Source organism: Cupressus sempervirens, chromosome 5 (genome assembly GCF_028749045.1).
Source record: "Cupressus sempervirens isolate cs-2001-9-10 chromosome 5, ASM2874904v1, whole genome shotgun sequence".
Classification (NCBI taxonomy): Eukaryota; Viridiplantae; Streptophyta; class Pinopsida; order Cupressales; family Cupressaceae; genus Cupressus; species Cupressus sempervirens.
This window is the reverse complement of record NC_143122.1, coordinates 545,698,908-545,708,291: the sequence shown is the minus strand read 5'-3', so window position 1 is coordinate 545,708,291 and position 9,384 is coordinate 545,698,908. Positions and strand designations below refer to the sequence as shown.

Below are 9,384 nucleotides of genomic sequence, written 5' to 3'. Positions count from 1 at the left end.
ATGAAAGGGGCAACCATCTTCTCAAAGATAGATCTAAGATCCAGATATCACCAACTTCGGATCAAGGAGGTAGACATATCCAAAATAGCATTTAGAACAAGGTGCGGGAATTATGAATTCGTAGTCTTACCTTTTGGACTAACGAATGCCCCTATGGCTTTCATGAACTTGATGAATAGTGTGTTCTGGGATTGTCTTGATAAGTTTGTGGAAATTTTTATTGATGACATTTTGATATATTCTAAGACTGTGGAGGAACACGAAGAGCACTTGCGTATAATTTTGCAACACCTTAGAGAGAAGAAACTTTTTGGAAAACTCTTAGAGTGTTTGTTTTATCGAAAGGAGATCCATTATTTGGGACACATCTTATCAACAAATGGTATTGCAGTGGATCCAACAAAGATTAAAGCCATTCTTGAGTGCCAATACCTCAGAACGTCAGCGAGGTAAAAGTTTTATGGGGTTGGTTAGTTATTACAGGAAGTTTGTGGAAGGGCTCTCTAAAATTACAGCACCTATCACTTCCTTGCAACGAAAAAGAAAATGGTATCTTTTGAAATGTACCTATGTACCATATTCATTTACGTCGACATTTCATTGAATGGATGTAATGAAGTCTTATCTTTTGTGCATAAATACATCCGAACAACATTGTTATTGGAGTTAACTAACTATGTATCTATTCCAATTGACTTAATAAGTTTCTTGACTTTTTCAACTCCTTTGCTGATGTGTCTTTCCTCTTTTTCCGTATTTCTCACTTTATGGATGAGTTGGCATATTGTTGTACGAGTAGGTCTTTACAACAAGTGGAAGAGGGAATCCAAACGTGGAAAGGGTATCCATATTTTAACACAAGCGTAAACTCACATTGGGTGGAAGAAGAGTAGATCAAAGCGGACTTAGAAGGAGTCTATATAGCCATGAAAATGCACTTCCTTACGAAGGAGAAGACTTAGAATTTTTTTTGAAAAGTTAGAAAAAACAATGTAAAGGGAGTGCATTTTCATGGCTATATAGCCACGGGCATCAAAGCGTAGCATTGGCAGTGCTCCAGAATCCTCTGCTACTGGTGGCCGAGGGCGACTTGGTAGTGTTGAACCATGACCAATACGATGCATTGAATGGTGCCAGCGACACGGGAGGATTCTATGCCCGCGGTGTAAATGGCCCCGCGGAGCCCCGCCACATGTCCAAACATCTCACCGCTACCTCCCCGAACTTCTTCTCTGGCTCACAGATCCCCCTATACACTTTCTCGATGTCCTCTCCCGGACTCCTTGTCTTGGTCCCACTCAACAACTCTGTTCCCAGCTGACATCTCACGAAGTGATACATCGGGTAAGTCCTGCATTTCTTTATCTTGTTTGGGACGGGAAAGTCTCTCGCGTCGAATCTCTCTCGGGCGGTGGGGACCTCCTTGTCCAGCCGAGAATTCAACTCCTTTTGGAACACCAAAATCTTGCGGAAGAGCAACGGTGCTCTGAGCTGGGTGTCGTCATCTTGGACGGGGCAGTTGAGGGCGGCGTCAATGAGAACTTCACGAAGCTGAAGCATGAGCGCGTAGGATGTGTTGGACGGGTCATCGATGTAGGAGAACACTGGCTGATGCTCCACCACTTGCAGCAGTGAAGATTGATGCTGAGATCTTCACTTCAAACTCCAGCTCCACTACTCCATTTCCACCGTTCTATAAATAATTTCTAGAATACTTCAGTTCAGGAGTAGTTTAAACAAGAAGCATGATGTACATATGGCATGCATTAGATGATATTTTTGGATGCATTTTAGTTTAGTCTTAGTTACTTCTTCTCCCATCCTTAATCATTAGCATGGATAATGCAATTATCTTAGCTTTCTTTTTTAATTTAAAGACTTGCGTTCCAAGCAGTATACAATCTTTTTTTTTTCTTTTGTAATAATTTCCTTCAATTTGATTAATAAAAGATCATGATTCTATCCCCAAAATAGAGTATGTTGTGTTCTTGAGCAAAGTTATTTTACTGTTATGGTGTATTCGATATTATTTTTTTCTCTGTTGTTGTTTGGATCTTTCCAGGTTTCTACATTTGGTATCAGAGTTGAAGGTGTTTGGAAGACAACAGCATGGCAAACAATTTGCAAATCCCAGAGTTTGATGGAGTTGATTACCAATATTGGTCAATCAAGATGAAGACTTTTTTGATTGGGAAATATTATTGGGAGATCGTTGAATCTGGATATGAAGAGCCTGCAGATTGGAATACTCTCCAACCTAATGATAGGAGATTGAAGAAAGAAGCTGAGAAGAAGAATGCAATGGCATTGTTTCACATTCAAATGGCTCTTGATAAGAGCTTGTTTCCTCGAATTGCTGATGCACAGACAACAAAAGAGGCCTGAAAGACTCTAAAAGATGCTTACCATGTCAATGATCAGATTAAGGTTGTAAAGCTACAAACCTTGAAAAGAGAATATGAGAACTTGAAGATGAAGGAGACAGAGAGTGTGGGAGATTTCTATGTGAGAGTGAAAGATGTGACTCATAAAATGGCCACTTTGGGTGAATCTATTGCTCAAGAGCAAATAATACAAAAGGTATTGAGATCTCTAACCCCAAGATGGAATATTGTAGTAATTGCCATAGAAGAAAGAAAAAATTTAGCTACCATGGAGTATCATGAATTGGTTGGATCTCTTATATCACATGAGGATAGAATAAGGGACACATCTACCAGTGTTAATGAGAAGGCTTTTGCTTGCCAATTGCAAATTTCAAAGAACGATGGTGCTAGCAGTAGTAGTAACAACAACAAAGGCTCGAGAAAGGGCCAAAATCAGAATTTTTCAAGAGGATCTAGAGGAAGAGGAGGTGCTCAAGGAGGAAGAGGTAGAGGCAAATTTGATAAAAGGACCATCCAATGCTATCATTGCAATAAGTATGGACATTTTGAGAGAGAGTGTAGACTGAAATCAGGTAACAATAATGCAAATTATGCCCAACAAGATGAGGATCCTTCCTCGAGTAATTTATTTTTGTGTTATGGGAAAGGTGAAATTAATGTGAATGATGTTTGGTATTTGGATTCTGGATGCTCTAACCATATGTCTGGTAACAGAGAAATATTTTCAAAGCTTGATGATAGTTACAGATCCAATATTACCCTTAGTAATAACAATACTGTGGATGTTGCGGCCAAAGGAGCCATGGATGTTCAGACAAAGGAAGGTATGAAAAGTGTTCAAGATATTTATTATACTCCCAAGGTAAAGCATAATTTATTGAGTGTTGGGCAGCTATGTGAGAAGAATTATAGAGTGGTATTTGAGAACATGCACTGTACTATCTATGATAAGAATAAAAAAAATAAAGTGATTACAATTGTTCCTATGACAAAGAATAGGATTTTTCCTTTGAAGTTTGGTCAAAATGATAATCAGCTTGTCAATATGGCTTATGAGCATAAAATTTGGTTGTCGCATCTCAGGTATGGCCATTTGAATTTCAATAGTTTGAAGAATCTAACATCAAATGCATTAGTTCTTGGATTGCCTAAGGTTGAAGAGCATAAACAGATTTGTGAAGGGTGTGCAAAAGGGAAACATTCAAGGGAATCATTTCCAAAAGGCAATGCATGGCGGGCCCAATACCCACTTCAGCTTATTCATTCAAATATTTGTGGTCCAATGCAAACACAAAGCTTGGGTAAGTCATCATATTTCATTACTTTTATAGATGATTACTCACACATGTGTTGGGTATTTTTTTGAAGACTAAGGATGAAGTCTTTGATACATTCAAAAGGTTTAAAGATCGTGTAGAGAATGAGAAAGGGAACACAATCAGATGTTTGAGAACAGACCGAGGAGGAGAATTTTGCTCAAACAATTTTCAAATTTTTTGTGAGATGAATGGCATCAAAATACAACTCACAACTGCATACACACCCCAACAGAATGGAGTGGCTGAAAGGAAGAATCGTACTGTGGTAGAAATGGCAAGGAGCATGTTACAAACCAAGGGTTTGAATAATTCTTATTGGGCTGATTCAGTTGCTACAACCATATATATTCTCAACAGGAGTCCTACAAGTGCCCTACACAAGATGACTCCATATGAAGCATGGTATGAGAAAAAGCCTAATGTAAATCATTTTAAATTTTTTGGTTTTTTGGCTTATGTTCGCATCCTTGATTAGAATAGGCAAAAGCTAGATGCTAAAAGTGAATCATGTATTTTTGTGGGCTATAGTGAGGAAAGCAAAGCTTATAGATTATTCAATCCTATTACTAATAAGATTGTTGTTTCAAGAGATGTGATTTTTGATGAAGGGGGAGTTTATGGTCATCAAAAACAACATATTGGAAAGCCAAAATCAGTTTTGGATGATGATGATATTACTGATAATGATAATGAGCAGCCAGCTAATGGTTCTATTTCAAGATCACCAAGCCCACCAAGAAACCCCTCACCAATCCCAAGAGCAAGTCCATCCTCAAGTCCTCCAAGGAAGGTAAGAAGATTGAGTGATATTTATGAGAGGTGTCAAAATCAAGCACATGAAGAAGATCCAATAGGTGAGACAGTAAATTTTGCATTACTAGCTAAAGTTGATTTTGAGCCATCATGTTTTGAAGATGCATGTGCTAATGAGGTTTAGATGCAAGCAATGAATGAAGAGATGGATTCCATTGATAGGAATGAAAAATGGGAGCTTGTAGATCTTCCACATAAGAAGAAGAAGATTGGCACAAAATGGGTCTATAAGACCAAGTATAATAGTGATGGGAGTGTTGAAAGACACAAAGCAAGATTGGTTGCTAAAGGTTTCACTAAAAGGTATGGCATTGATTATGAAGAAACTTTTGCACTAGTAGCAAGACAAGAAACTATTAGGATGCTAATATCTCTTGCAGCTCAAAAGAAATGGAGTATTCATCACATGGATGTGAAAAGTGCCTTCTTGAATGGGTACTTAGAAGAAGAGGTATATGTGGGACAGCCACAAGGTTTTGAGATTCAAGGCAAAGAAGATTATGTCTACAAGTTGAAGAAGGCTTTGTATGGCCTCAAGCAAGCACCACGTGCATGGTATGCAAGAATTGAGGCTTTCAAAAAAGTAAGAGTGAACCTACCCTTTACTACAAACAAGAAGGTAATGATATTCTCATTGTGAGTCTGTATGTTGATGATTTGTTATATATGGGTAGTAGTTCAAAGATGAAAGATGAATTTAAAGTTGCTATGATGAATGAGTTTGAGATGAAAGATTTAGGCCTCATGAAGTACTTTTTTGGCATGGAGGTTTATCAAGGTAAAGATGAAATTTGTATTTGTCAAGAAAAATATTCAAAAGATATGTTGAAGAAATTTGATATGGCTGATTGTAAACCTCTTTCCACTCCAATTGCTCATGGAGTTGCATTATGTAGAGATGATGGTGCTGAAATTGTTGATGAGACATCATACAGGAGCATTGTGGGGAGTTTGATGTTTTTAACTCACACAAGGCCTGATATTGCTTATTCAGTTTCATTGGTTTCAAGGTATATGACAAATTCATTAGAGGAACATATGAAGGCAGCCAAGAGAATTTTAAGGTATGTGAAAAGCACAGTAGATTTTGGCATTCACTATTCTTCTAATAAGTTTGAGCTTGTTGGCTTTAGTGATTCAGATTGGGGAGATTGTTTGGATGACCAAAAATCTACATCTGGTAATTGTTTTTCTTTGGGTTCTAGTTTAATTACATGGAGTTCAAAGAAGCAAAGTATGGTTGCTCTCTCTTCTACAGAAGCGGAATATGTTGCGGTCACTTCAGCTGGAACACAAGCTTTATGGCTTGGAAAGCTTCTAAAAGAAATTGGAGATATACAGGTTCAGCCTACTGTGATTTTTTGTGACAACATAAGTGCCATTAAATTGGCCAAGAATTCGGTTCATCACAGCAGGACCAAACACTTTGATCTTAAACAACATTTTATCAGAGATTTGGTACAAAATAAAGCGGTTGAGTTGAAGTACATCAGCACAAAGGAGCAAATTGCAGACATCTTCACAAAGACAGTTACAAAAGATCAGTTTTTGGTACTCAGAGATCAGATTGTGAGTCCTCTCAGCATCAAGGGGGAGTATGAAGATTGATGTTGAGATCTTCACTTGAAACTCCAGCTCCACCGCTCCATTTCCACCGTTCTATAAATAATTTCTAAAATACTTCAGTTCAGGAGTAGTTTAAACAAGAAGCATGTTGTACATATGACATGCATTAGATGATATTTTTGGATGCATTTTAGTTTAGTCTTAATTACTTCTTCTCCCATCCTTAATCATTGTCATAGATAATGCAATTATCTTAGCTTTCTTTTTTAATTTAAAGACTTGGGTTCCAAGCAGTATTCAGTCTTCTTCTTTTTTTCTTTTGTAATAATTTCCTTCAATTTGATTAATAAAAGATCATGATTCTGTCCCCAAAACAAAGTATGTTCTGTTCTTGAGCAAAGTTATTTTACTGTTATGGTGTATTGGATATTATTTTTTTCTCTGCTGTTGTTTGGATCTTTCCAGGTTTCTACAAGCAGCTCCTTCTCACAGAATCGCGTCGGGAGCAGAGATCCGTCTTCTGCACTCGTGAGCGTCTTTCTCGCCGTCTCCATCACGACGTGTTTCACGACGGCCCGCATGTTTTCCTCGAAGTGCCGGAGATCGATGGCCTGGCAGAGAGCCACCAGATAAGTGGCAGACATGAGCTTTAGTATCTGAATCGCCTCGGCCGTCTTGCGGGCGGAGATGAGGCCGAGGGAGTTGACGTCCTGGTTGTGCTGCTCGGCGCTCTGGACGTGCGTGGTGACGGGGGAGGCGAGGTAGAGGAGCTCAGACGTGTACGAAGCCATGGCGATCTCGGCGCCCTTGAATCCGTAGTCCAGGCTCGGGTTCGGCCCCCCCAACAGATTCGAGGGCAGGCCGCCGTTGTAGTAGTCGCACACCAGCTCCGAGAACTGCGCAAACATGAGCTTCCCGATGGCCGCCAGGGCGATTCTGATGTTGTCCATGGACACTCCGATTGGCGTGCCCTGGAAGTTGCCGCCGTGGAGCGCCATGTCACGGGCCACGTCGATCAACGGGTTGTCGTTCACGGAATTGATCTCGCGCTCGATGGAGTGCGTGGCCGCGCGGATCACTTCGATCTGTGGGCCCAGCCACTGCGGTGACGTTCGCAGGGCGTAGCGGGGTTTCCTCAGGGGATCCCTCTCCTGCACCTGCTTTGCTTCCTTAACGTAATCGCTGCCGTCGAGCAGAAACTCCATGACGGCCGCCGCTTCGATCTGGCCCGGATGGTGCTTCAATTCGTGTGTGAGCGGATCAGTGAATTCGGGCTTCCCCTGCATCACTTCGCAGAAGAGGGCAGACATTATCTCCGCCAGGACGGCGATCAGATTGGCGTCGAAGCACACGGAGGCCGCCACGGCCGATCCGACTGCAGTGCCATTGACGAGCGCGAGGCCTTCCTTGGGCTGCAATTCAAATGGGCCGCTATTGATGCCCGCTCTCTTCAGCGCCTCCAGGGCATCCACCTCCTCGCCGTCCCCTGTCACGGCTCTCGAATTGGGGCGCCCCGTCAGCAACCCGGCAATGTAGGACAGCGGAATCAGGTCACCGGAGGCCGTGATTGTTCCTCTGAGGGGCACCTTGGGAGTAATGTTTGAATCCACGAGCTTCTGCAGGGCCTCCAGTACTTCCCACCGTACGCCCGAGTAGCCCTGCATAAGTGTATTCGCCCTCACCAGCATGGCCGCCTTCGTGTACTCTGACGGCAGCTGCAGCCCCTCCTCCTTCCCCAACACGCCCGCGTTCAGGAACCGGATGAGCTCCCGCTGGAGATCGACCGCCTTGTTCTTCCGGCGGTGAGACGTGGCTCCGAAGCCTGTTGTGACCGCCATGTTTTTCGCCACCCATTTTGCACTCTCCTTAACTCTCGCTTTTGCTCTCGCCTCGTCCAACTCCACTTTCACTTCTCCTCTTGGAGTGACCGCCGTTACCTGACCCACCGTCAGGGTAGTGCCTCGCAGCACTACCTTGCGCGCTTGGTAAAACTGCCCGATCATCCTCCTCACTTCGTCACGTGGCTGCATTCCATTGCCTCCGCCGCCTTCTTCCAGTGAGGCGGATTGCTGACGTGGCCTAATCCTTCCACGTGGATCGGGTTCACCTCGCCAACCGGCAGGGGCAGTGGAGGCAGCCGGCATATCTCCCTCGCCAAGTTCAACACAGAAGTCGCATTGCTCCCAGACATCTCAATTCCTGCAATGTTAAAATAAGACTGCGTAGATTGATTATATCAACAACGAATGTTCCGCCTCTTTTGATAGACTGCAATCTCCGGGGAAAGAGTTGAGAGTATGCAGTGAATATAACGATTGCAGAGGCCCGGTATTTATAAGTGGGGTGCAAGTGGAGGGAGAGAGAAAAGGTCTGGCCGCGTCACGAGGCAAAGTCAAGTGTAGTGGTTGGAGGAAGAGTCCAGTACGCTTGCACCATGGATTTCGTCGTAACATTTGGTACTCGGATTGCCTTGCTTCACTTTTTTCCCTAAACTTAGTCTTCTGTACTCATTATTTAGTTTATATATTTTTAATGTGAATGTTGTGTTTGTAGATAATTTTCTTTTTCTTTTTCCCCTAAACTTAGTCTTCTGCTCATTATTTAGTTTATATATATTTTATATTTTAAAGTGAATGTTGTGTTTGAATATAATTATTTTAACTTTTAGCTGAATTCCCGTACCAAAAATATTGCTTGAGAGGCAGGGCCAACCGTCAAATTTAAATCCATATCTAAGCGTTGCTGGTGAAATTTGTCGAGTAGCGTCAGCAAACATTCCTATATATTTATCATTTGCTTATATTTTATCTCGGTCCTTATATACATGTTTATATATAAAGTTAAAACGTGTAACGTGCTAGGTAAGACAGTATTATAAATACCGTCCCCGGGCGAAAATCGAACGACTTCATTTCAGAACAGAGGGAAGCAGCCGCGTGGAGTTCAAGTTTAATCGATGGCTTACAAAATCAGACAAAGCGGAGAACCACAAGGTAAGGAGGACCACCACGGAAATGTGTGTAGATTTGAATTCTACAGTGACTCCTCATTTCCTGTCCCACTAATATATAAGGTAACATTAATGCAAGTACTTATCTAACTCATTATGAATATATTATTAATTAGTGAGTATTGGTATATTGAGAAAGCATCACAACATATATATTAGCACTTGCACCCAAAGGTAGCCAATAGAGTTTTTATTTGAAGATATATATAATAGAATGAAGCATATAAAATTGACATTATACAAATATTTGTTGCATCATTAATAAATTAATAGTAGATTAATATTGTCT

At 41.5% G+C, this 9,384-nt stretch overlaps 1 pseudogene; it reads right to left on the bottom strand.

The window, feature by feature from the left end:
• Positions 1-1,032: 1,032 nt before the first annotated feature.
• LOC149557100 (phenylalanine ammonia-lyase 2-like) lies at positions 1,033-8,522 on the bottom strand (annotated as a pseudogene).
• Between the last annotated feature and the right edge of the window lie 862 nt (positions 8,523-9,384).